The sequence below is a fragment of the Lactuca sativa genome, chromosome 4, assembly GCF_002870075.4.
Source record: "Lactuca sativa cultivar Salinas chromosome 4, Lsat_Salinas_v11, whole genome shotgun sequence".
In the NCBI taxonomy this organism is placed as follows: domain Eukaryota; kingdom Viridiplantae; phylum Streptophyta; class Magnoliopsida; order Asterales; family Asteraceae; genus Lactuca; species Lactuca sativa.
The window spans coordinates 246,241,649-246,268,760 of record NC_056626.2 but is presented as its reverse complement, the minus strand read 5'-3'; the positions used below and the strand labels follow the sequence as shown (position 1 = coordinate 246,268,760).

The window sequence follows — 27,112 nt, the reverse complement described above, 5'->3', positions numbered from 1 at the left end:
TTATGTTTAAAGGGGATATGTATGTTCTTTATGAGATTGTATGAAAAATGATAAGTTTTAAATATTCATATATGTTACAAACATGCAAATGCCATTAAACATATATTAGATGTTTAAACATATATTTTTAATATTTGGACATGTCCATGTTTAAACTTTAAATTTTGGAGCTTCTATATAGACATCTTTATCTTAACCACCATGTTCCAATCATAAAAGTATGAACTTAGTAATATAAATACTAGCCGTTTACCCGCGCCAAGCGTCGGGCGGCAAAGAGTTTCTTTCGGAAATTAATTTTAATGTGATGATTGTGTGATGTGTTAGACGCAAGCTATTCATTGCGGCCTTTTGGTAAACCATTTTGTCTCAAATAGTTCAATTCATATCAGCGCCACTCTCTACTAATGCAATTACTTCTAAACTATATTCCTCATTTATAACTAAATTAATCTTAATATACCATTTTTGATAGTTTATTTCTTGAAGAAGGAAGTTATCGAGTTCGGTTTTGTTTTCTATTTCTTTTTCTAAAATTCTATCTTTAGTAGTTCCTATGTTAATAATTTCTTTTCCCTTTTCCATCTTACTAAGTCTGGTTTTGATTCCTGCCATTTCTTCTTTTAATATATTTATTTCGTATTTTAAATCATTAATAGTTGGCTCCTTGGTAGGTTGAGTATGAAATCTGTTTAATACTTCATCTAAAAAGTATGAAAATCGTTCTATTTTTTCATTTTCTTCTATTTTTTCATTTTTATTTTCTCCTGATTTTTCATATTCAATAAGTCTTTTTAGTGCATTACGTTTTTTCTGAGGTTCTTCTATTTGCTCAATTAGATCTAGAATGAATTTTTGTTCATTAGTTATTACATTTATGCTTAAACCATTCATATCTAGAATGGATTTGTAATAATCAATCTTATTACTATATTCTACACACTCAGAACTATTATCAGTGTTACTATGTGAACTTTCTGAGATGATATCAAGACTCTCACTATCTGGGTAATCTGTCGAGGATTCATCGTCACTGTTTTCTATTAGCTCACATAGATGATGATATCATAAATAGCATGCAATCTACTTTCTTTTTTTATTATTAATTTTTTTCTTCTTTTTTTTCGGGCCTACAGGTAAAGAGCCATATTTTTGAAGCTGGTTATCACGTTGATATTGATGAAACTGATCGAACAATCCAGAAAAAGGTACCTTTTCTTTCATTTGTTTTAATTTATTGTTATCATTACTTTCTTTCCCTCTCACAAAATTTTATTATTATTATGAAAGAAAAGAAAATTGAAAATTGATTATATATAATAGTCTTTCTAGTTCTACGAGGACCAAATCTGCAATGAAAGTAGAGAGAGGTTGGAAAATCTAAGCATTTAGTAGTTTGTTATAGCTAGCATCAGACTTTTATTTATAGCAATATCATCGAAATATTATCATATTATAATTTTTTAATAAAAATAATGTAAAGTATGATGCCATAATTGTTTTGTGAAGGTTCGAGATGCTCAGTTGGCACAGTACAACTACATATCGGTTGTTGGAGAAGAGGAAGTTAACACCGGAAAGGTACTTACTCATCTTCATCTTTTGATATAACACGAGGGCAAAGATGTAATTTGGATTGTACCACGTGGTTTAAATGATATGTGTATTTACAGGTAAGTGTTCGAGTGAGAGACAAGCAACAACATTCTGTGAAGACTATTCCTGATCTTCTTCAACATTTTAAGGATGAGGTTGAAGCTTTTCATTAATACAAGTTGAATCCTGGTGTTTGTACAAAATCATACAATTTGTGAACTATTGAAAATATTAATATACTTTTTTATTTTATAAATGTGAAAGCCTGCTTTAAAATCATTACATGGTTGTGAACTGCTACATGTCTCGCCCTGAACCAGCCCTAGCGCTACAGATGCCACCACACACGTATTATGGTATACACTAACCATCCTAAATCACAACCACCATGGACTTTGAAATCTTAGACTAAGGAAAATGTTAAAAGATGAACTACAATAGTGACACAAACGCATTATACAAAAAAAAAAGTAAATTACAATAATAAATTAAATTAATTAATATGCATTCCTACTTTTGTATATAGCCGTATGTATATTGCCACAAAACACATATAGAGGAACGTAAGGTGTCATAAATAAGAATGCAATTTCTGTTTTTTTTTCAACTAAAATACATTTTAGATCACTAATTTTTACAATTTCAGTGCCAAAAAAGTTTCTATTAGTCCTTGTTTTTTAGGTTTCTTTTAAAAAGTTTCTATATAATAGTATAGCTATTAAAACTTTTAAATGAAAATTTTGCCCATAGAAAGTTGAAAGAAGTACACCACAGGAACCATATTTGGGAATAATGTATTATCCTTTGATTTTGCTTTAAACTTTCAAAAAGGAAAACCATTTTTAACAATGTTATAAACTTTTATTCAAGGATAAATGAAAATTACAAATTTAGTCCTTGTGGTATATTGTTCATTTTAAGTTTTTGTCCAAGGGCAATATGGTCAATATCAAATTTGGATAGATAAACTATTATCTACAACTGTTGATGTCAAACTAAGTCAGCACTTGAAATTCAAAAAGATAACCATGGAAGAATATAGTCAAACGCAATAAAAACCTTGAAAGATGTACCATAGGTTTGTTTATCTAACATAAGCTTCATTGTAAGCCCCAAATCACATGGTTGAACAACATAACCTTGTAACATAAGCATTGAACATATCTTTCATCTATAGCATCATATACATTTAACAGTCAAGCTCAAAGAAAGGGTGGCAAAAAATTTGACCAAATTAAACCTGTAAGATAAGTACCAGTACCAGCACCTTATTGTAAAGTTGATGTTCACCCCCACCCAACACCTTGAGGCGACCTTGGCTTCAAATATAAAAATTTATCAAAGGTAAAGTTTATCATGTTCATTAATGGAGAGTAAGGTTTTCTACCATTCCAAGAACCACCACATCCATAAGAAGATCCAAAAAAATCAATTTAGTTTGAAATCAAAGTGTGTCTAGGTAAAAACATGTTACCTGGATGTGGAGCAATGAAAACGCTTTGTTGACATATCTGCAACAATGAAAATCTAAGCTTGCTTCTGTTAAAAATAAACCAACTTGCTGATGGATTTGTCAAGCGCATAGTTTAATGAAAGCTTCAACTTGGAAAAACGAATTTTGCAGCATACAATCTCAGTAGCATATATACTCTACACTCACAACTTCTAACATCGATCCAGAGTCTACATTTGAGTCAATATCTGTCCATCAGGCCATTTTAGTTCATCTTCATCATCTTCTTCACCTAAAACCATAAAATTATGTATCAATTTTTGGTATAAATAAGTAAATAACCATAAAACGATACCAAGTTCAACGAAAACCTAAAAATCAACCTAAACTAAATCAAATTCAAGTTCAAACAAAAAACCCAAAATTTTCTTTTAACGGTTTTATGAAAAAACCTAGATGAGCTTATTTATCCAAAATAGATATATAGATTGTTTTTCAATAGTCAAATACTCACATACAAAGATTTATCATAACAAAGTGAACCATGATGAACTTACACATCTGGCGGGTTAGTTATGTGTTGACAAACCTTCAACCATTGCATAAATTTGGTAGTATTGTTCTTCACGAAGCCTATCATATAAACCATACATAAAATTCGTAAAACTGGGTGGTTGTTTTTAGGGCTAGGGTTTTCTTGGAGAAACAGTGGGAGATAGAGAGAAAAAGCAAACTTATGTATGGGCCGTAATAGAGGTGAGGGAATGTGGTGACGGTTGGTGGCAGCAGAAGCAAGAGAATAGAGTTTCTTGATGGTGGAACGGGGAGGGGGCGTTGAGAGTGGCAGAGGCGGCTTGGTTTCTGAGAAAGTGCGAAAACGGGTAGAAAAACTCGTGAAATGGAATGGGGAAAGGCAGTTTAAAATTTGCTTTGAAGAAGATGGAGAAAACTAAGCGACGGATTAGGGTTTCGGAGAAGGGTGAAAAAGAAGGGTGGCTATGGATGGCAGAGAAGGCAGACCAGAAATACAAGAATGGAAGTCGCATCTCGAGCTCTCTTGATCTACTCTATCAACTTCAAAATATCATGATGTCTTTGACATTATGTGATCTGACCTTGGAGGTAATTGACAACCTAATCTACATATTAAATGGAATATATTAAAACTCGCCTCTTTAAACCAAGATTGATAAATAGATTTTTGTGTTTGTGTGTTTTTTCATTCCCATGAGAAGACTCTTTCATTTGCAGATAGTAACCGTTTTCCTATGTTCCCAAATTTGACCCATCTTGTGTTGAACTTGGAACTCCGGATGGATCGTTCATTACGAGCATTGCTTTGGAGATATTAGATATCAGATTATCTAAGCTAGGATATATATATATATATATATATATATATATATATATATATATATATATATATATATATATATATACATATATATATATATATATATATATATATATATATATATATATATATATATATATATATATATATATATATATATATATATATATATATACCACTATTTTCCTAAAGAAGCTAACAAAAGGGAACAGAGGTACATACGGGTCTGTTGAGATTTCATGAGAACTTGATGAAACAAGTTGTGGCCTCCCTTTCAAAATTCTCCAATTCCTTCATGCACTTTGTAATCCTATTCAGATCCCCTAGCTTAGATAACCTGATATCCAACCTCTCCAAAACAGATGTATACTTCAAAACACATTTAAGCCAAGATATTTGTAAATCATAAGCACGAAAGTTTCTGAAAGTCATTGTCTTGAGGCTATTTGAGATGGGATGCATGTAGGTATTGATGACCAAATCGACTAATGAATGTTGCACAGGGATTCGAGTGCAACATTCACGAGTCAATTTGGTCATCGATACCTACATGCATCTCATCTCAAATAGCCTCGATACAACTACTTTCAAAAACTTGCGTGCTTATGATTTACAAGTATCTTGGTTTAAATGTGTTTTCAAGTATGCGTCTGTTTTGAAGAGGTTCGATATCAAGTTATCTAAGCTAGGGGATATGAATAAGATTACAAAGGGCATGAATGAATTGGAGAATTTTGAAAGGGAGGCCACAGCTTGTGTCATCAAGTTCTTATGAAATCTCAATAGACCCATATGTACCTCTGTTCCCTTTTGTTAGCTTCTTTAGGAAATTAGTGGTGTTATATAGTTTTTAGCTAAATGGTAGCAATTAAAATTTATGGAAATTATTAATGTCATTTAGTTACACGTAGATTTTTTTTATGGTTATTTGTTTGCAAAATATTAATTTAGCAAAAATCAAGAAATATAATGGCTTTTATGGGCATAAGAAATAAACAAGTGTTTCTTAATATGTTTGACTATTTTAAACTTTTTTCCCAGGTATTAAGAGAAGGTTGTTCATTATATCTCAGAATTTATAGATAGTGTTGATATAAAAACATAAAGCAAAGATCATGAAATCCAGTTGTTTTTGACTTGAGATATGATAGCCTCATTGTTATTGTTGTTGAGTCACATATACAAGTGTAATGTGGAACTATTTGATTCACTATTCGGCTACTAAGGAAACCTTATATTTGTATATGTTTGAATCCTTGAAACCAACCTTCTGCAGTTTATTCTAATTTATACCCAAAATTCTGCATGTAATCTCAACATAACAACATTTACCAAAATTTAAAACTTTGTTAGCTTGAAAATTGAACTCTTCATTTTACCCCTCACTTGGTTTTCATGCTCACTTTATCATGCATGTTTGATATACAAACCAAATTAATAAAGACATTGATATCGCGGTTGTTTATTTACAGGATCCAAATGAAATGGATACTCCTCTGTACATAATTGATATACATCTGGGCATCATATGGTGATGAACCATAAATTGCCATAGAAACACATTCTTTGTAGAAATTTGTCTTATGGAGCTTCTTACTCTTAACCTGGAAATGTAATACTTGGTCGTACAAAATCTGTTTTTGGTTTTAGTAGATGAAAATATTATTGGCTTACTATAAAACTACTTATTTGCTTTCTTCTCTACTCTGGTTAAGTCACCATAAAATATGCCATCATGCAAGAAAAAGTAGAAACTAAAACCCAACTGCCATTAAACGCTAAACCTAATAAAGTAAATTTACTTCTATACCTATCACTATGTTATAATCAATCATCTTGAAATTTTTTTTTTATTTTTTGTATTACAGTTTTGTGATTTCTAATTAGTTACAAAATCCAGCCTCAAACAATTAAATCGACACTCAATCCACTAGATATGATTTAGAACAATACAAATAATTGGCAGACGTGCATACCTGTCGCATCATTTGCAATGTGTCGCATCTGTTTCAACTTTGTCAAGTGTAAAGGTGTATAGGAAGCCAACCAATTCTAAACCCTAATTATCATTTATAAGGCTTTGTCTTGTTGTTTTATCAAACCATCAGCTTAGTGGCCTACTATTAGTCAAAGACTCTCCACCTCACTAGGTTTTAATTGATGGGTGGTCACGAGAATGGTGCGCCAGGGCTGGTTACTATATCATTGCTTCTCCTCCAAACCTCGCAATAGCGGGGAGACGCAATGGGTGCTGTCAAATATACCGATATGATAAACATAAGTATTGTACTTTGATAATCATTCCTATAACCTTAAAGACTTTTGTTTATTTTACTCACAAAGACGAATAAACTAGAAATAAACTAATAGACACATTCTCATAGTCAAATATATCATTTTTTTCGGTCAGAAAAAGGAAAATTATGGCTAAGAAAATTACATTGGAAGATTAAAAGTCATTGAATTCAAAATTAAATGGTTAAATGATTAAAAGTCAAAAAACATATATGACACATTAATAAATTAGTGAAATATTTTTTACAAAAAAAATGTAACAGAAACTATGTTGTGGTAAACAAAATAAAAGTATGTTGTTAATTGTTATTATAGGTTACAAACAAAAATAGGTTGCTATTGTGTGTAAAGAAATAAAAGTATGTTGCTATATTGACCAAATCATTATGTGACATAAGGAAATTCCATAAAGGAAATTATAGGTTCCTTGAAATACAATAATGACACAAATAAAAAATTAAAATTTAAAATTTCGTACTTTATGATTAATTGAAATTCAAATTCTAAGTTCGTGATCATTTGATATGTTTCAATACTAATCTTTTTTTTCTTTTTATTACGCTTTGCTTTGATTTTAGTTTTTACCAAAATGGTTTTTCAAAATTCGTTCTTTTTTAATACTTTATTATTTCTTTTTATATGTAAAACTATTTTATCATTCTTATGAGTTATTATATAAATTTAATACATTATTAGTTATTCATACGTTTGTTTTTCTTAAACTCATTAATAAGTTAAAAATAAAATCTATAATTATTAATGCAAAATGGATTAAAATACATTTATTACTAATAATAAAATAAAATGTTCGAAAACTAACATATTATAATCCAAATAGTAGATTTATATTTACTATTTTTTGCTCGTTTAATCCAAGTTTCATCAGCTCTCATCTACACTCATTCAACAATTGGCTCTCTTGTTTACCATAAATGACATATTATTAAATAGTTGAGTAAAATAAGTTGCATTAGATACAAAAATAAAAACCTTTGGAAATAAACTTCAACAATAAGCTTAGAAACTCGAGGCATGAGTTTCTCCTCTATGTAACACTCTAGTTTGGATTTCACGGCTTGAGAGGTAACATTTGTTGAAATATTATCAAAGTCCTGAAAAAATCACAATTATACATAACTATATAAGTAACATGCCATTTCATGAAAGTAGAATGCTATTAGTAAACATCAAATAACATTTTTTGACATCGAATTCAGATCTCGATTAAGCATCAAAACATTGGAAAAAAAAGTACACTATCATTAAACTACCATTAAGCATCAGACTTTAAAATAACAAAAAAAAAGATTTATTTTGCATCAGACATTAACACATTAAGCATCAAAACAAACCATCTTATGTTCTTTTTTTAAAACTCAATTAAGACATAAACAATCAGATGAAGTAATAGATTCATATCTAGGAGCTTAACATCATACGGAAGATGAAGTTGCATTTAAATCATCATGAAGTTCTTTTTCAGAGCCCATCATGCTCTTGTCTTGACCATCTTTGCCTTTACACAAACTTAACTCGTCTATATAATAAAAAATCATAATAAAACATAATGTTGATTCGATTTGGTTTCCAAGCTTCAAATCAATAAAATTCAAACCACTGGAAAATAAAACATAAACATACCAAATGGGAAAGGATTTGATGTTTCTTTTGAACCCTAGAATCAATCGATGGAACATTTTCACGAAAGTATGATGATATATGGGGAGGGGATATGTTGGATGTGAGGAAGGAAGAGGAAAGAAAGTAAATTACATGGAGATGATTCCAGGAGGGATCAAAGGTTCAATATGACATTTTTAAAGTTCGCCATATCCACTCCTTCCCTCAGTTATGATCTTTCCATGTTTTGGCCTCTTCTTTCGGTATGTAGAACAATCTCCTTATCATCCTTATCCATTTTGACATTAATCAACCAGTAGCCCCTTCATTGTGACCAATATAACTAATCGATGTTTTGATTGAAATCTGGAATAAGATCTTGAAATAATAATCTCAGATAGTTAATTGATTTAAACAAAATAAAAAAGGTACTCCGAAGTGAATCATAAAAATTATTGTAAATCACTTTCATAATCGGATTATCATATGCATCAAAATGATACAATTTATTAATTACTTATGTAAAATGTGATTGTCTATACTTGTCACTTGATCGATCCACAAATCCAGAGGAACCAGACCAATATAAATTCTCGTCACTATACACCGAACGTCTGATTTGGTATATAGATCAACATGGTGAGCACTCGAAGTGGATTCGGAAACGGTAACCCGCAACCTAAGCCACAAGTGATTGAGCGTGGACTAGAACTAGCCGCTGCACCTAAGCCAATCACGGTGGCAGGAGTATAAGCAATGGTGCGGAGGATGTTGGATCAACAAATGGAAGAGACAAGGCGTTTACTTCAACAAAGTAAGGACGAACTTACTGTGCCAATACGTCAGACACTTATTCTTGAGGCAACCATCTGTGTTGCTAAGTCTATCGTAGAAATAATCAATGATAGTACCACCAACAAGGTTGAAGTTGGCAAGAAGAGGAAATTTGAGGGGTCTTCAAGGCCCAACAAGAGCAAAATGTTCTCAAAGTCTGGCAAAGGAGGAGGTAAAGAGAAATGGTGCGAGATAGGGATGAGCATATGTGTAACATCCCGAAATTCAGGTAAAGCCATTTAACTCTTCTCCTTTCCCAAGTTGTCAAATTAAGTCCCTTAAGTGAAATATTAGGCTTGTGAGTACACTGGGCGTACTGAGGAGTACGATGCGCGTACTCGCGCGCTTATTTTGGACGCGGACTCGCCTGTGTACGCTGGGCATACCCAGGGTTACGTTGGGCGTAGCGAGCCCAGATGAAAACCCTAATTTGGGGCTTGTGCACTATAAAAGGAATGTTATGGCCTTGACCTCAACCTCCATTCCAGAGAGTGAAACCCTAAAAGAGTGCCCTCCTTCGTTTCTAGCTAGAGTGTTGGTATTCTAAGCTTCTAAGTGTCATTTCAAGGTGGTGGAAGAGAAGAAGAGGCTATTTTGGAGGCTAGAAGCTTGTGGGAGATAATAGATCTGAGTTTTTCAGAGGTTGGAGCTTCTTCCTAAGGTAAAAAGCTGAAATCTTGCCTTGTTTTTTGTGTTGTGTGCTTCTTGGACCAATTTCTAGGGTTTTTGGTCCCAAGATGGAGACTTTATGAGCAAATGGTCTCCATTGGCCTAGATCTATCATATTTCAGGACTATAAGTGTTGTATGTTCATAAAAATGCAATCTTGGACGTAAATATGGAGCCATGCATGAGATCTAGACCTTTGGAGGGAAAAAGGAAAGAGGTTTGAGGGTGTAGGGACCTTTACAGCCATGCAAAGGCTTCAAGGTTCCGACTTTATGGAATAAGATGTTGTAAGAGAGTCAGATCTAGAAGTTGAAGGGGTGTCTTAACCGTTTAAGACCAAAATCTATGAAATGGATGAATTGGGACTTATGTTGGGCGTAACTCTCAGTACGCGTAGCGTAACAGGTTGAAGCCCCGATTGTGGTTCACTGGCGTACACCCCGCGTACAGAGAAGGTACGCGCCGCGTACTGCCTCCTGTTGACTTTCGTTGACTTTTAGGGTTTTGGTCAACCTTTGGACTTTTGGGTCAGGGAGGGGTAAAATGGTCTTTTACCCTTCTGTGGAAATTGTAGAGTGGATTTAATCTAGCCTTTGAGAGCCATTATTTATTTGAGAGCGGGGGCTAGACCAGTATGATCGAGTGCGAGACTATCTAAGATACCGAGGTGAGACTTCTCACTATACTGTACTTGGAAGGGTACCTAAGTGTGACCGGAAGGTCTTATATGCTATGAGATATATGTGTTATATGCTGATATGTGATATGTATGTGTTATGTATGCTATGTGTGATAAGGACCGGAAAGTCAAGATGATATGGACGGGAAGGTCAAGAGGACATGGACCGGAAGGTTAGGAGGTTACGGACTGAAAGGTCGGTACGAGTAGGACTGGAAGGTCTACCGGGATTCGAGACGGAAGTCCCCTGAGACACTTGGACCGGAAGGTTCCACAGAGTTATGGCCTGGAACGGCGTATGTGTTGTATATGGTATTTTGAGGAACTCACTAAGTATTTATGCTTACAGTGTTGTGTGATGTGTTTCAAGTACCAGTGAGGATCGTGGGAAGGCGCCGGCTTGATCAGTACACACATGAGGAGTTTTATATGTTATGATCTTGGGATGTGATGTTATGGATTGTTATGTGATATAATGACATTTTTATAACAACTATGAATGAAAGGGTGTTTTTTTAAAATGTGAAAAATTGTTTTGAAATTTACATCCTTACAATATGGACCGGGGAACCGGCCGGAACCGGTACCGGAACCGGAACCGGCACTAGAACCGGAACCCGATGGAACCGGTCAGGCGGGGACCGGGACGTTATTTTTGTGGATTTTTTGAACCGGGAACCGGTAGGAACCGGAACCGGTAGAAACGGAACCGATATAACCGGAACCGGTAGAACCGGCAAAAACCAGAATCGTATGATGCGATTTTTCAAGGACAGGTTCCAACATTTGAAGACACGACAAGAACCGGTAGGAACCGGGAACCGGTAGAACCAGAACCGGTAAAACCACCAGGCTGGTTCGGTTCTTGATTTTGGCCGAAGCTGGTTCTCGGGTCGGGTCCGGTTCCGGACGGTTCGGTCCTTTTGCTCATCCCTAGTGCGAGAAGTGCAAAAATAAATACCCTAGAAGGGAGGTGACTTGCTTCCAATGTGGAATGACTAGGCATTACGCCAATGAATGTACATTTATCAAAAGGGTGTGTTACGGATGTAGGCAAGAAGGGCATTTATCTAGGGACTGCCCAGAGAAAAATGAAGCAGCAAGAGCGAATGCACCTCCAAAGCTAAAAATCATCTTAGAAAATCCTTGACAAAGAAGGTGACAACGCAAGGAATCACGAGTGAGGATTTTATATCCGAAAGTCAAGATATGAAGTAGCCATGTAGATAGTACCACGTGGTGTAGCCTATTAGAGGCATAGTATAGGGTGAACTTGAATGCCTATGTAATCGTTTCAAGAAATAATATAAACCCTGGTTTTGTTGTTTGATGTGTTAAATGATTTTGTGAAATTCTTGAATGGTGACATGAAAAAAAAATCTGCGAGACAATACTTGGGAAGAGTATGAATAGGTGTGAATGGTAGTAGAGGCCTATACTACCGGAAGCACATGACTCACACTTGGATCAGGGAAGGTCATAAGGTTACCAAGAATCTAGTAATTAATTCCGTTTTGTTCATATCTGTCGTTACCATCGTGTGACAACCGTCACTTTCCGGTCAAGTCAAAGTCAAACAAAGTCAACAAGTCGAACTGGTCAACTCAATTAACCCTTGTATATTAGGGTTTACATTATGTTTAATATTGTACTACACACTAAGTATCACCTAGAGTTTTCATGTGTTCAGAAAATCTAAACCCTAATCAGGGTAAGTGATGGAACCACTCGATAAAACATTTTTACATACCCTCCGGGGACGTATAACACTCATAACGAGGCTTAATGGGGTTTTCAAACCTTGCGTTACGAAGCTAAACACTCGCAAAGGTCACAAACAAAGTCTCTCTAAATCTCTCTCGCTTTATCTCTCTCTCCCAAATCTCTCCCAATTCTCTCTCACAACCTCTCTCAACTTTTTATAATCACTAGGGGCATCCCGACCCTTAATTTAGTCAAAAACCACTCAAAACGGGAAGATTAATGGAAAAACAACTTAAAAGGGGCGAAGCCTCTTAGGACCCGATGCTAGCCATAAGGAACCGAAACCTTAAAGACCGAAATAGCTCTTAAGAACTGAACCTGCTTAAGGACCAAACTCACCCTTCGGTTCGGATCAAGCCTCTTTGGACCAAAGCTCTACCTACTTTCGCCTTCGCTTCCCTTATGCATTCGCCTGCGAGACTTCTCGATCAACCTACTTTCGGTTCTTAACCTCCTTGGACCAGACCTTCGGTTTTGACGCCTCAAAACTTCGCGGCTTCGCCTCTTGATCCTGGTTTTCGATTAGTTTCGTGTTTTAAGCTCGTTTCTCATGATTTTAACGTGGGATTTTCACCTAAACTCATATTTTGACATATAAGACCCCATATATATTCAAATTATAATCATATTTTAAGGTGGGGGGGGGGGGAATCTCTAACTATAGATGATATCTTTTATGTAAGATATTATCTAAGAGTGTGACTTTTCCCATAAAGCTATGACATCAATCACTCCCATACCCACTCTATGACAACCTCCAGTCACTATTCATCTTTAGCTAGTCAATTATTTTTACTTCCACACTCATCTCCAGCATGTTACATCTTTAGCTAGTCAATTATTTTTAGCTATCCCTCCTCCAAAATATCCACTCTTTCACCAAAAGCTAACATACCTTCTCTCTTTCCCTTTCTCTCTCTAAAAACTCGAAACTCAAGGGCTGATCTTAAGCTTCAAGTTTTAGGGGGGGGGGGGGGGGGGAATACAAGTTAAAACACCTTAACATAACTCAAACTCATACTTCAACTTTTCACTGAAAAGTTGAGCTCTATTCACGGACTGTTTTGACCATCTTAGACTTAATCTTTTTCAAAACTATTTAATATGCAAGTATTTCAGGTTAATACCTTTCTAATGAATACTTTCACTTCTCTATATGATTTGGTTACAATTTATAATGATTTTTACAAAACTGCCTATCATTTCAGAAATGAATTCGGACCAGTCTATGAATATGAACATTTTCACACAAGTTAGAGATCACTAAAAAATATAGTAAAAATTATGAACAAACTAGAAACATTTTCTAAACTCCTAGAGTTTACGGATTTAGTTTTCGACTTCGTATGATTTTTCTGTGATTTTTCTAAAACAGTGCATAAAAGTTAAAAACAAGTTACATAGCTTACAATATTAACAACACTTTGTAACATGTTGAGCAAAGTGCTTAACAATAAATTCCTAAATGTTGAATGTAATTCTTGTCGTGTAACATCATAAACAGAAATTAGTCATTCATGATGAGGTTTTCAAATTACTACAAACATATGAAATAAACATTAATGGGTATAGCTTATGGTTCCTTAAACTACAATTACATTAGAAAAGGGGGCCAGTTACACTGCAGAAAAGGTTTTTCATTCATTTTACACGTTAACTCGGCTAACGTAAATTGTGATTCATGTCTTCATTGTACTCTTAGAGTACGGGTTAAAATTCTTGTAAGTTATAACCAGAGTCTCTTGTAGGGAGAGCATGATAGTTGTATATAGATCTATATTGGGATTGACAACCCACATCCAAATGATGCTTGCCACAGCCCGACCGGCCGGTTGGAGGTGACAAATGTCATAACAATTCTAACGCCTGAAGAACGTCGCAGCAGGTCTACTCTGAAATAGTATGGTTATAGCGACTCACATAGGTAGATAATGACACATATAGTTTATGAGAATTCTACTTTAAAAAGGGGTTTTATCTATTTAAAACTGCATATAATGTTACAAAGTACGAAACAAATACATACATTCGGTCAAGGGATTTAAGACTACATAACATTTTATAAGAAAAATATTGGCTTTTTCTTGGTTATACATTGCATGTACAAACAAAGGTTTCAAACACTACATTCAAAAGCTTATGAAGTCACCAACTTAATTGTTGACACTCTTTCAAAACTTGCTTGTAGTCTCAGGTAATCAATAGAAATCGGTGACTAGCAGCTTTTCAGGATGGAATGCTTCGGCGTTAATCAAAACATTTTGTCATTATTTTGTAATCGATTTTGAAACATGTAACTTGTGAAATCGTGTAACTTTCTCAATTATATTTATAATGGTTGTATTTACTTTGAGAACTATTATACTCATTGTTGTGATACTATACATGAAGTCCTCCACCCCGGACGTTTCCGCCATCCTTGGTTTGGGGGTGTGACAGATTGGTATCAGAGTATAGCTTATAGTGAACATAGTATATCACACCATATAAGATATACAAACTATAAACACAAAAGGAACTAAGATTCTCTGACTAAATGTTTTCCTTACAATTATGCTTAAAAAACGTTATTTTTATTAAAAGTATAACTACATATATGCATGTTGGTATAGTGTCACGTCTAAGGAAAACACGAAAGATAAAAATAGAGGAGTTGTGCACTATGATTATGCCTTGGGACATGCAATCAAGTCTGGGAGGAATATAGCCTGATCAACTATATTCGTCTGAGAAGTGACTAGCATATGCCGGGGGATGGTCATAGCGGGCAACAAGTATATCAACCTACCAACACCCATACAAAAATTGCTCTAAGAATAAAATAAAATGTTCAAAAATACTATAGGAGTATTTAATGTACTAAAGCATAATATTTCTAGAGTCATTATGTGCCTCTTACACCATGGCAAGATTTCATTTACCAGGAGACCCCTACTTTCCGAACCAAGGAAATGGTGGGTGGGTAGAAGCATAATCAGAGGAAGATCTTGAGGAAATATTCGAGGAGGAAACCGAGGAAGACCCCGAAGAGGCAGAAGAAGAATAAGAAGTTGACGAAAAAGAACTCGAAGAAGAATTGGGGGACAAAGAAGAAGAAGAGGAGCCGGAGGAGGAACCAGAAGTCATCAATCTTCCTTACATCGCCAAGGTGCCTGCGAACCGTTTTGGCTACAACGGGCATGAACCCCGTTGGGCAACAGTGATCAAGAGGTGGAGCCATCAACAACGACAACGATCACCATTTAGCAATCAACGGGGTTACTACGACCTCAGTCATGGGGGACCGGCTGACAAGGCCCTCCCCGCTGTGATTCAGCAAATCACGAACCTAGGGGACCAGAATAAGGAGATGGAAGATCGAGTTCAGGATCTCAACGCTGTTTCCGAGGACAATAATGTACGTACTAGGGATTTGGAAAGAGATTTCTATCCCATGGACCAACTCATCGAGGACCTTACCGCCGCTCGGGCGGAGGTAAGGGAGTACCAGGAAAGGCACACGGCTCTTGAGGAGAGAGTGATCGCGGCCGAGCGTCGGATTGCGGAGCTACAAGGAGCCTCGACCTCGTACCAAGGCTCGCCAGGGACCAGTCGTTGTGAGTAGTGTCCACACTTCTCACCAATAATTATAAGTTAGGTTTATGAGTATGCGTTGGTGCTACTCTTTTCTATGAGTATGTACAACCCTTGGGTTATGTGGTTACACTGATCGAAGGAGCTTAATGCCTTACAAAAAATTCTCTTTTCAATGATGTGATGTTGACCTGCGTTAAGGTCAAATTTTCCAAACTCTATCTACAAGAATCATATCAATGAAAATTAGCAGGCATATTATATTTCATTAGCGATGTTATCACTAAATTCATAAACAATACTTTTCAATGCTTATTGTGAATCTACAACTACTTGGTATAGGTAATAAATTTGTATGCAATTAAGATTCTTCGGATTAGAAATGGTGGTTCTGCTTTAGGTCTTGTTCCTTGTTTGGTTGTGAGCTTAGGGCAGACCCATTAGAGTCAACGATCTATTTGATCTTAATTGCATATAACAAGCATACACTAAGCGGTTGTAGAAGGACCTGGCAGGGATCGAGTCACAAGTTTTCACTCAGTCACTACTAAATTCATGGGCTCAAAATCATATGAACTCTCCAGCATGAACCGACTATTCACTTGTCACACCCCAAAATCAAGAACGGCGGAAACATTCCGGGGTGGAGAACGTCATGTACAGTATCATAACAGTGTAAAGTAGTAAACAAGCAACAACATCATCCATTGCATTAAAAGTAAAGTTTTAATACATGTGTGTTCTTTCATTGTAATAAGACACCAAAATAAACAATCAAAATAAAAGACGAGTCTTGTCTGTGCTCCGTCTTCTCAAAACCTGGCCATCGTACCTGTCTACTGGTGACATGAGAATACAAGTTATTTTGAAAGCGAGTATCAGCCTAAAGCTGGAGGAATTCATAAGTATTTAAGTGTCATTGTCTTGTTTTGGAAAGTTGTTATGTACGCTATGTAAATCTTTGAATGAAACAGTTGATATAAGTATGAAAACCCTAGAAAATCTCATATTTCCTACTAGTATGAAATGTAGTCTTCTACCAAGACCCGAATGTTTTGCTAATAAAATGATAGCTTTTCCTTCTTTTTGACTAATACAAACAGTACTTAGTCTAACTCATCGTTTATGTGAATGTATCAAAAAATAAAGTAATAGGAAAAATGTAATCATGTAAGTGTTATCCTTTTGTATTAGGATTAACACGACATCGCGTAAAGCGAAATGTATAACCTTTGAACATCCGTAGATTGTTCAATTGTCCTCTGTAGCTGCAGCAGGTGGGAGGAAGGGTTAGTCCCGTAAAGGTACTCCTAGTATAATTATTAAACGTACTCATGTAAGCGTATCTATGTAAACGTACTCATGTATCATGTAATGTACTGGTATAGACTCATGAATGAACTGACTCTTGTGTGATTCCTTGTAAGAGGAATAATGTTTTGTATCTCCTAACTATCCCTATAATAGTTAACTGGAAGGTAATTGATTGTCCAAACAGGCTTATACTGTTGGATAAGGTGTCTAAGTCCATAACTATTTCTGGTATGTACTTGACCCGGCCCGGCATGGTTCATTTGGGTTGCATGGCACCATGCAATTGGATAGACTAAATGAGAAAAATAACACATATGGTTTATTAATATATTATAAGCTCTAATATATTAATAATATTATTTAATTAGTTTGGTCAAGTATTAATTTAGAATTAATTAAGTGATCAAAAAATAACTAATTAAATATATGGGTTGATTATGTAAATCATCCATAACTTATATAGTGGGCTAAGAGGCTCCATGGATAATCAAGTTGGGTTAAACCCATTGGATGCTCCATGCAGGCTCCATGGGAGTTACAAACCCATGGGTCATGGAAATGAAGATTCATGACACATTAGGGTTTACATGGTGTAACCCTAGATGTGTCAACACTATATAAAGCTCATGTGTTCTCCCAAAATCGGTTAGACAAGAAACAAGAGGGCTAGAGCCGATTTTAGAGTGTTACATTTTCTCTCCAAGTTTACTCCATAGAATTTGGTGTTGTGTGAAGCATTTGAGGCATCACACTTGGGGTGCTAGGCTCATAAGGTTTCAAGGAACATTTACAACAACAAGGTATGTAGTTCTATCAATTATTTAAGTTAAAATTGTTCCCCATGTATGCTAGATAGGATCATAGCCTTGGAAATCAACTTTGCATGATAATTAGACAAACATAGATCCAAGGTTATTAGGGTTGCATGTACACTTAGGAAGTGTTAGAATGCTAAAAACCCATCAGTGGTATCAGAGCCTAGGCTTGTTTGTTTGTTATTTGTGCTAAAAAGTTGAAAAAAGTCGATATTTTTGCAATCTGCCTGATGAACTCGTCGAGTCCATTGGGGGACTCGCTGAGTTCATGTGTATCTTCAACCTACTCGCCGAGTAGGTTCGTGCACTCGGTGAGTAGGTGCCACAGAATGCAGATTTTCGACTTTTGCTGCTAGAAATGGACTAGAAACATTACCCTAAACTTTTTTGGTGTTATAAAACTTGTTTTAGATGGATTAATGTTTGTTCTAATCCATTTACAATGGCAAATATCAAATTTTCATGATTATATGTGTTCATATGGTCTTGAAACTTTGATATGGATATTCATGTTCTTGATCTTATGAATTTAGATGATCATAGGAATTACTTGTAACCTACTTGGTAGTTTAATTCTTGATCATAATGTGTTTTAATGGAGTCCATAACTTGTCCTCAAGTTATGGAAAAACCAAGAGTCACACTTGAATTAAAACCATTAAAAGAACACAAGAGTTAGAAAATTGAAGTGTCTTCATTTTTAATACTCTAATTAACTCATAAGTTACAAGAAATGAAAAGTTTTGAAAGTTTACAAAACTTTCCCTCAAGTTTTGGAACAAGTAAAGTCTTGATTAAAACTGTAGTTCCAACCCTTAGAATTTTAAAAGTTAAAATTCAACCCTTATACATATAGTATTATGATTTAATAATTATATGTATGTATAAGATCAAAGTCGTCTTACCGCTAGTACGCCTCATTCACGGAGCTGGTCTATATGGTTGGTATAAGGTTGTTGCCTATAAAATGGCAACTTAATGGGTGTCCACTCTCACCCACCGCTTGCTTGACTGGTGGAGGGTCGTTAGCCGAACGGGTAAGACAAGGACTTATAAATTTTCATTAAAAGTATAATGATTATTATAAAGTAACTAAATGTTTTATAAATTCCCAATCTTAGTTACTTTAGGAAAAATTTGAATAAGGTGCTAATCCATGAAATTACACTTTACACCTTGTTTAAGTCGTTAGTGGAGCGTGTGTGGTTTACCGGCACACTAACTTGGACTTAACAAGGAAGGCAAAGGGTGACTTAAGTTTTTCATGAGGTCGGAAGGAGCGCGTGTGGTTTACCGGCACAACGATTAAGTGAAAAACATTAAGGGTACCAAGTAATTTGCATGGTTACTTCACACAATGTTTTGTGATCCTCGGTATCCCAGTCACAAAACATGATGGGCACACTCGAGATTGAAACATGTCATTGAAAAGTTCAATGAATCTCAAAGAATCTAGGAATTTCTAAAAACCAAATAAAACCTAATAATTTATATTTTGTTTTCATGGTGGAAATTGGTGAATCGTCATTCACCAACCTTTCAAATATGTTATAACTTGGATTACGGCATCCCTCTTCTAGGTTATGATATATTGTGATTGGATCCTAGCCTTAATATTACATTTGGGTGTTTTATTAAGGACTATACCTATATCTAAACTAAACCTTTTTCCTTCTTTTCAGATGTCTTCCAATAATGCTACTCTTGCCTCAAACCCTACAGGCTCCTTCTCTCTCATGAACTTTTGTGGGAGAGTCATCTTTGATGGATCCAACTTTACTGATTGGATCAGAAACATCAGGATGGTGACTCGTTACGAGAAAAAGGAATATGTTCTTGACAAGGAGCTCAAGGTGCCTGAGCCAACTGCTACTCCTGAGGAGTTTGCTAAATAAGAGGCATATGAAAGAGATTCTACCAAAGTGGCATGCATCATGATGGCCACCATGACAGCCGAACTCCAAAAGTCCTATGAGGACTACTATCCTTTTGAGATGCACCAGGATTTGATGGACCACTACCATCAGAGTGCTCGTCAAGAGCGATACGAAATCATCTCCTCTATGATCACAACCCGAATGAAAGATGGTGAACCCATCACAAGCCACATGCAGAAAATGCAAAGGTATGTGGATCGATTGATGAAGTGAATGTGAACTTCCCTGAGGAGTTAGCAATAGATATTATTTTGCACTCCTTACCTTCGTGTTATGATCAATTCCGCATGACATACCACATGAATAAGGAGGAAGTTACACTTAGAAAACTTCAGGGACTCCTAAAGACCACAGAATCAGGTCTTAAAGGTAAGTTGGTTGTGACCACTCCTGCTACTACTCCAAACTCAGCACCTGTCCTAGCAATCGGGAAAGGTAGAGGGAAGAAGAGAAAGAACCCTTCGAAGGGTACCAAGGGTAAGACTCTTGATGGCTCCTCTTCTAGAGGAACCAAGAAAGGTTTTGTTACACCTTCTTCTGATCCCAAAGAGGCTGAATGCTTCTACTGCCACGAAAAGGCGCACTGGAAGCGTAACTGTCCAAAGTACCAGCAAGATTTGAAGGATGGGAAAGTTAAACCCAACCATGCAGGTATTTACACTATCTCATCTAATAATGCACTCTATTCTAACTCTTGGGTCCTTGATACCGGTTGTGGTATTCATATTTGTTCTAAAATGCAGGGACTAAGAAGAAGTGAGAATGTGGAGCATGGAAAGATAAACTTAATCATGGGGAATAGGAAAGTTTCACCTGTCACCAAGATTGGAGTTTATACTTTGTTGCTTAGTAGTGGATTTACTTTAGATTTGAATAAATGTTGTTACTTGCAAGAAATTGCAAGAAATGTTATTTCCTTTCATGCTTTGTATAAACAAGGTTTTACCTTTTCTTTTGATAATGAAATTGGTGGAATAAATGCTTCCTTTAATAATGTGTTTTATTTTAAAGCATTACCTTGTGATGGTGTGTATGAAGTTGTGTATATTGTAGATAACTTAGGAAATAATGTAATGTGTATTGATTCTACTAATGATAATAACTTGGATAAAGCATCATTATGGCATTGTCGTCTTGGACATATAAGCAAGAAATGCATAGGCCAACTCTAAAAGGATGGAGTCTTGGAGTCATTTAACCTAAGGTCAGATGACAGTTGCGAGTCATGCTTACTTGGAAAAATGACAAAGTCACCCTTCATAGGTTCGTGTGAGAGGGGTGAAGGTTTGTTGGATCTTGTACACACGGAATTGTGTGGGCCCTTCAAACATGCCACAAGGGATGCTAATCGTTATTATTTGACTTTTACTGATGATTACAGTAGATATGAATATGTCTACTTAATCAACCATAAGTCAGAGACCTTCGAAAAGTTTAAGGAATTTAAACAAGAAGTCGAGAATCAATTGGACAGGAACATTAAGATGCTTCGATCCAATCGTGGTGGTGAGTATCTTAGTACTGAGTTCCTCGACTATCTAAGGGAATGTGGGATCGTCTCACAATTGACACCTCACAAGACACCACAGTTGAATGGTGTAGCTGAGAGGCATAATTGAACCTTGTTGGATATGGTTCGTTCCATGATGAGTCGAGATAGGCTACCAATCTCATTTTGGGGGTATGCCTTAGAGACTGCCACCCATATCCTTAATCTGGTCCCTACAAAGAAGGTTGCCAAAACACCTCACGAGATGTGGACTAGGAAAGTTCCTAGTCTAGCCCACATCAAGGTTTGGGGTTGCGAGGATTTCATGAGACGCGAGACTCATGACAAGCTTGAACCTCGAAGCGAGAAGTGTATTTTCATCGGCTACCCACAAAAATCCTTTGGTTACCTCTTCTACATACCTAGTGAGAATGTGGTCTTTACAACAAGGAGGGTTGTCTTTCGAGAGAGACAGTTCATAAGCCAAGGAGACAGTGGGAGGCTAATTGACCTTGAAGAACTTCAAGAGTCAAGTGGTGAAGGAACCTCAAACCCTAGCAGTCAACTTGAGGAGGAACCTCCTGTTGATTCAATTATATCTTCAATTGTACCTCTGAGGCATTCCACAAGGGTTAGGAATGTACCTGACCATTACTATGGTTTCCATATTACTGCGGAAAGTGAGAAACTTATTAGTGATGAGACACTAGTAGGTCTAAATGAACCTAACAGCTATGCGGAAGCCATGGCAGGCTCTGAGTCTACTAAATGGAAAGAGGTAATGGATAGCGAGATACAATCCATGTATGGCAATCAAGTTTGGAACTTGGTTGAGTATGTACCAGGTCATAAGACTGTAGGGTACAAATGGATCTTCAAGAAGAAGACCAACATGGATGGTAATGTACACACTTATAAGGCTCGACTGGTAGCGAAGGGCTTCTCTCAAACTCCTGGAGTGGATTATGATGAGACCTTTTCTCCAGTAGCCAAGATCAAGTCCATTAGGGTATTGCTAGCCATAGCTGCATTTCATGACTATGAAATATGGCAAATGGATGTCAAAACCGCTTTCCTTAACGGAAAGTTGGCTGAGGATGTTTACATGAATCAACCAGAGGGTTTTGTCCGCACAGAGTACCCTAATAGAGTGTGTAAGCTTGAGAAATCCATATATGGATTAAAGCAAGCACCTCGCAGATGGAATCTTTGCTTTGATGAGAAGGTCAAAGAGTTTGGCTTCTCTAGGAGTGAAGATGAATCTTGTGTATATGTCAAGGCTAATGGGAGTATAGTTAGCTTTTTGGTACTGTATGTGGATGACATACTACTCATAGGAAATGACATCCTAACTCTACAGGAAGTTAAGTCCTGGCTTGGGAAGTGTTTTGCTATGAAGGACCTAGGAGAAGCTGCCTATATTCTAGGGATAAGGATTTTGAGAAACCGGAGTAAAAGACTAAGTGGACTTAGTCAAAGTACCTACTTGGGCAAGGTGTTGTAAAGATTCAGCATGCAAGATTCCAAGAAAGGAGAGTTACCCATCCAGAGTAACACTAGACTGAGTAAGACTCAGAGCCCGAGTACTGAGGATGAGATAGCAGAAATGAGTCGGATACCTTATGCTTCGGCAGTAGGCTCGATCATGTATGCTATGACTTGTACTCGTCTTGATGTAGCCTTTGCTTTAAGCATGGTTAGCAGGTATCAGGGGAATCCTGGTAAGGCTCACTGGACAGCGGTAAAGAACATTCTCAAGCGCCTGCGGAGGACTAAGGACTAGGTCCTTACCCTCGGTGGGAGTGATGACTTGAGAGTTGTAGGGTATAGTGATGCTAGCTTCCAGACTGATAGGGATAATTTTCGCTCTTAGTCGGGTTGGGTCTTTACCTTAAATGGAGGAGCAATCTCTTGGAAAAGTTCCAAGCAGGAGACAGTGGCTGATTCAACTTGAGAATCAGAGTATATAGTGGCAAGCGAGGCGGCAAAAGAGGCTATGTGGCTAAAGAACTTCATTGGAGACCTTGTAGTTGTACCAGCTATATCGAAGCCTATAGAGATTTTCTGTGATAGTGAAAGTGCAGTTGCCTTAGCAAAGGAACCAAGGGATCATGGGAGATCCAGACACATCGACAGAAAATATCATTTCATCAGACATCGTATAGAAGAAGGACTCCTCGTGGCAAAGAAGGTATCATCGGATGAGAACCCGGCAGATCCCCTCACGAAGGGACTGGGTAAGGTTAAGCATCTCCAGCATGCTAGGAGCATAGGGCTGAAGGATGATATTAGTTTTAGTAGTTAGATAATTTTGAAATTTGTAAAATGTAATTGACATTTGATGATGAATAAAAGTTGTGTTTATTTATGAGTAAAGTGTTACTATCTTTTGTCAATCGTTTACTATTATTTCTTTTGCATGTTTTGACTTCCAGAATATTTATGTTGTTTCACATATTATTCAAATTATCCACAGTTGGTCATATGTTGGAAGTAGATATGAAGTAAGACTGTCATGAGTTGGTTGTAGAGGTCTAAGATGTTGGACATGGCCTCAACACTCATGAGTGCTCATAAGTTTTGAGTATTGGATTCAACCCACGCTCGCTGGTATCACTTCATGGAATTTATCTCGAGTGATCGCGAGACGGTAATATCATATAAGTCTTCAAACCTAGAGATATGACTTGTTAACTATGAGTTAGTTATGCATTGAATGTGCGAAACCACATTGGTAGCTCGATGTTATAAAACGTGCGTTTGTGTGTAATTTAACAAGTAGTAGAACAAGCATATGAGTCAAATTTTATTTGTTCCTTCTTGGATTAGAAGCTGATATCTGGGCCCCTCGATGATTTTATTTTGACCTAAGTACCGGGCCCGGTCAGAACTAAGTTGATGTGTTCAATTAAGTTCTATGTCAAATAAATCGGAAATCGGGAAACAAACTGCTGGACAATAAGCAAGACTATGTTCCATGTGTTTGTCCGGCTGATATCTAGAACAGAGGATTATATGATCCCTTATCTGAAATGCCGTACCATCATCTTCTCAGTTCCGAGAAACCTTGAAAAGAGCTACGATTGCCAATCGGTTCCTGAAGTCATACTTGCAGTTATAGTTATTAGACTTATCCAAGTGGGAGACTGTTGGATAAGGTGTCTAAGTCCATAACTATTTCTGGTATGTACTTGACCCGACCCGGCATGGTCCATTTGGGTTGCATGGCACCATGCAATTGGATAGAATAAATGAGAAAAATAACACATATGGTTTATTAATATGTTATAAGCTCTAATATATTAATAATATTATTTAATTAGTTTGGTCAAGAATTAATTTAGAATTAATTAAGTGATCAAAAGATAACTAATTAAATATATGGGTTAATTATGTAAATCATCCATAACTTATATAGTGGGCTAAGAGGCTCCATGGATAATCAAGTTGGGTTAAACCCATTGGAGGCTCCATGGGAGTAACAAACCCATGGGTCATGGAAATGAAGAGTCATGACACATTAGGGTTTACATGGTGTAACCATAGATGTGTCAACACTATATAAAGCTCATGTGTTCTCCCAAAATCGGTTAGACAAGAAACAAGAGGGATAGAGCCGATTTTAGAGTGTTACATTTTCTCTCCAAGTTTACTCCATAGCATTTGGTGTTGTGTGAAGCATTTGAGGCATCACACTTGGGGTGCTAGGCTCACAAGGTTTCAAGAAACATTTACAACAACAAGATATGTAGTTCTATCTATTATTTAAGTTAAAATTGTTCCCCATGTATGCTAGATAGGATCATAGCCTTGGAAATCAATTTTGCATGATAATTAGACAAACATAGATCCAAGGTTATTAGGGTTGCATGTACACTTAGGAAGTGTTAGAATGCTCAAAACCCATCATATACACCATTGCTATACAAGGGTGAGGGAAACTGAATGAAGGATGAAAACTATAACATCAATACATATATAAGAACATAAGTGTATAGATATAGTTTTGTTCAAGAAGGTAAAAATGGTTTTGTAAAACGTCTATGAGTTTTGAACAATAATTAACAATGACTTGATTTCATTTTAATAAACATTTCAAAAGTAATACATTTGATAACAAAGTATTTTTAAGATAGAAAACCATTTCATGCATCACATTTTGAAGTATGTGAAATCTGCTGGATGAAAACACATTTATAAATATCTATGATTGATTTAAGAAACATGTGGTTTTCTACTTGTATCCCCCCCCATTTTAAAGCATTTAAAATCATTTAAACATTGATTAAGGGGTATGAACTCACCTGAAGATGGTGGTTTGGATGAACTGAACGGTGAAGGATTGTTAGGTGTCAAGTGAGAACTTGTACACACACTATGATCCTAATGAACATATAATCACACATATATGCAACCAATTAGTCTTAAATTACTAATTGAAAATGTTAAGACATCCTATAATAGGATAAACACTTTATATAAGTGTTATAAGCCCTAAGGATTTCATCTAAGTTGTTGTGGGACAAGGCTAATGGGTTTAGGGTTCCAAAGGACCCTATACATGAGTTTACTCTCCAATAAACCTCACACAAGGAGTTTACGATTGTAAACCCTTGAGTTTACGGCCGTAAGCTCCTAAGCTTAATGACATTTTGTGTTTTGAAGTGTTACATGATCCCTAGAAGCAATTCTACTTGGTGGTTTAATCCTTGGAAGGGTTTAGGGCATTAAGACACTCCTTTGAGGAGTTTACGGCCCCAAGGCCATTCCCTTTTGAGTTTACTGCCGTAAACTCATATGGGAAGGGGTATTTTTATGTTTTCAAGTCTCATGCTCATCTAGGATAGGTTCTAGACATTTATCTAAGGCTAATGAAGGCCTTAGGCACACTTTGGTACCCTTGACTGATGTTCACGGCCCAAAGACCATTTCCATAAGAGATTTCGGACGTAATCTCTCTTTGGGATGGGTCTTTGATGTTTTAAGGTGCTTAATTCAACTAGGAGTAAATCTTGGTATTTGTCCAAGGCTTTAGGAGTGGTTAAAGCACTCTTTGGCCCTTGAGTTTGGAGTTCACGGTCCAAGAACTTCTTGGGCCGTGAACACCTTAATCTTGGTGTTCATGGGTGATTTCTAGTCTTATATACACTAGAATACAAGCCTAAGGTAGTTACATATCACGGGGGAAGGGCTAGGCATCATTTTAAGAGTTTACTCCCCAAGGTGTTCTTGGGCGGTAAACTCTCGAATCTAGTTGTTTTGTTATGAAATCTATGTTATTAAGCACATTACTAGCTATATAATACAACTAGAGAGAGGTACTCATGATTTGTGATGAAAACCCGAAGATCCGTGAGAGAGAAAATGGCTTTTCTCTAGTTGGAAATGTAACTAATGAATGAAAATGGCTCAGATTTCTATATATAGTCCTGGGATTTTTGGCAGAAAATATTTTATTCCCGAAATGAACTCTAATGTAATAGAGTTTTGGAATAACAGAGTTGTACAAAACCCTAGTGCATCCACTCTCCTGATATATCCGTAAGTGTAAACCCTGAAATACTCAAACTTATACGGAAAAGTCTGAAAATTTACTGCGACTGTTCTGACTTCTATTGAAGTGATATTGTTTGTACATAATAGAATTTCGGGTTGTCACATCCTCCCCCCTGTTAGAAGGAATTTCATCCCAAAATTAGAATTTAAGCAAATAAGAAGTT

At 36.3% G+C, this 27,112-nt stretch overlaps 1 long non-coding RNA gene across 2 annotated transcripts; it reads right to left on the bottom strand.

Moving 5' to 3' along the window:
• Positions 1-1,723: 1,723 nt before the first annotated feature.
• Positions 1,724-4,402, bottom strand: LOC111911428 (uncharacterized). Of its 2 annotated transcripts, XR_002856856.2 has the most exons (4): positions 3,607-4,402; positions 3,071-3,341; positions 1,880-2,915; positions 1,724-1,782 (listed from the first exon to the last, which is right to left on the bottom strand). It is a non-coding gene; the product is annotated as an uncharacterized LOC111911428 (long non-coding RNA). The 2 variants fall into 2 exon arrangements; XR_008231788.1 differs by having other exon boundaries at positions 1,724-2,915; positions 3,607-4,400.
• Between the last annotated feature and the right edge of the window lie 22,710 nt (positions 4,403-27,112).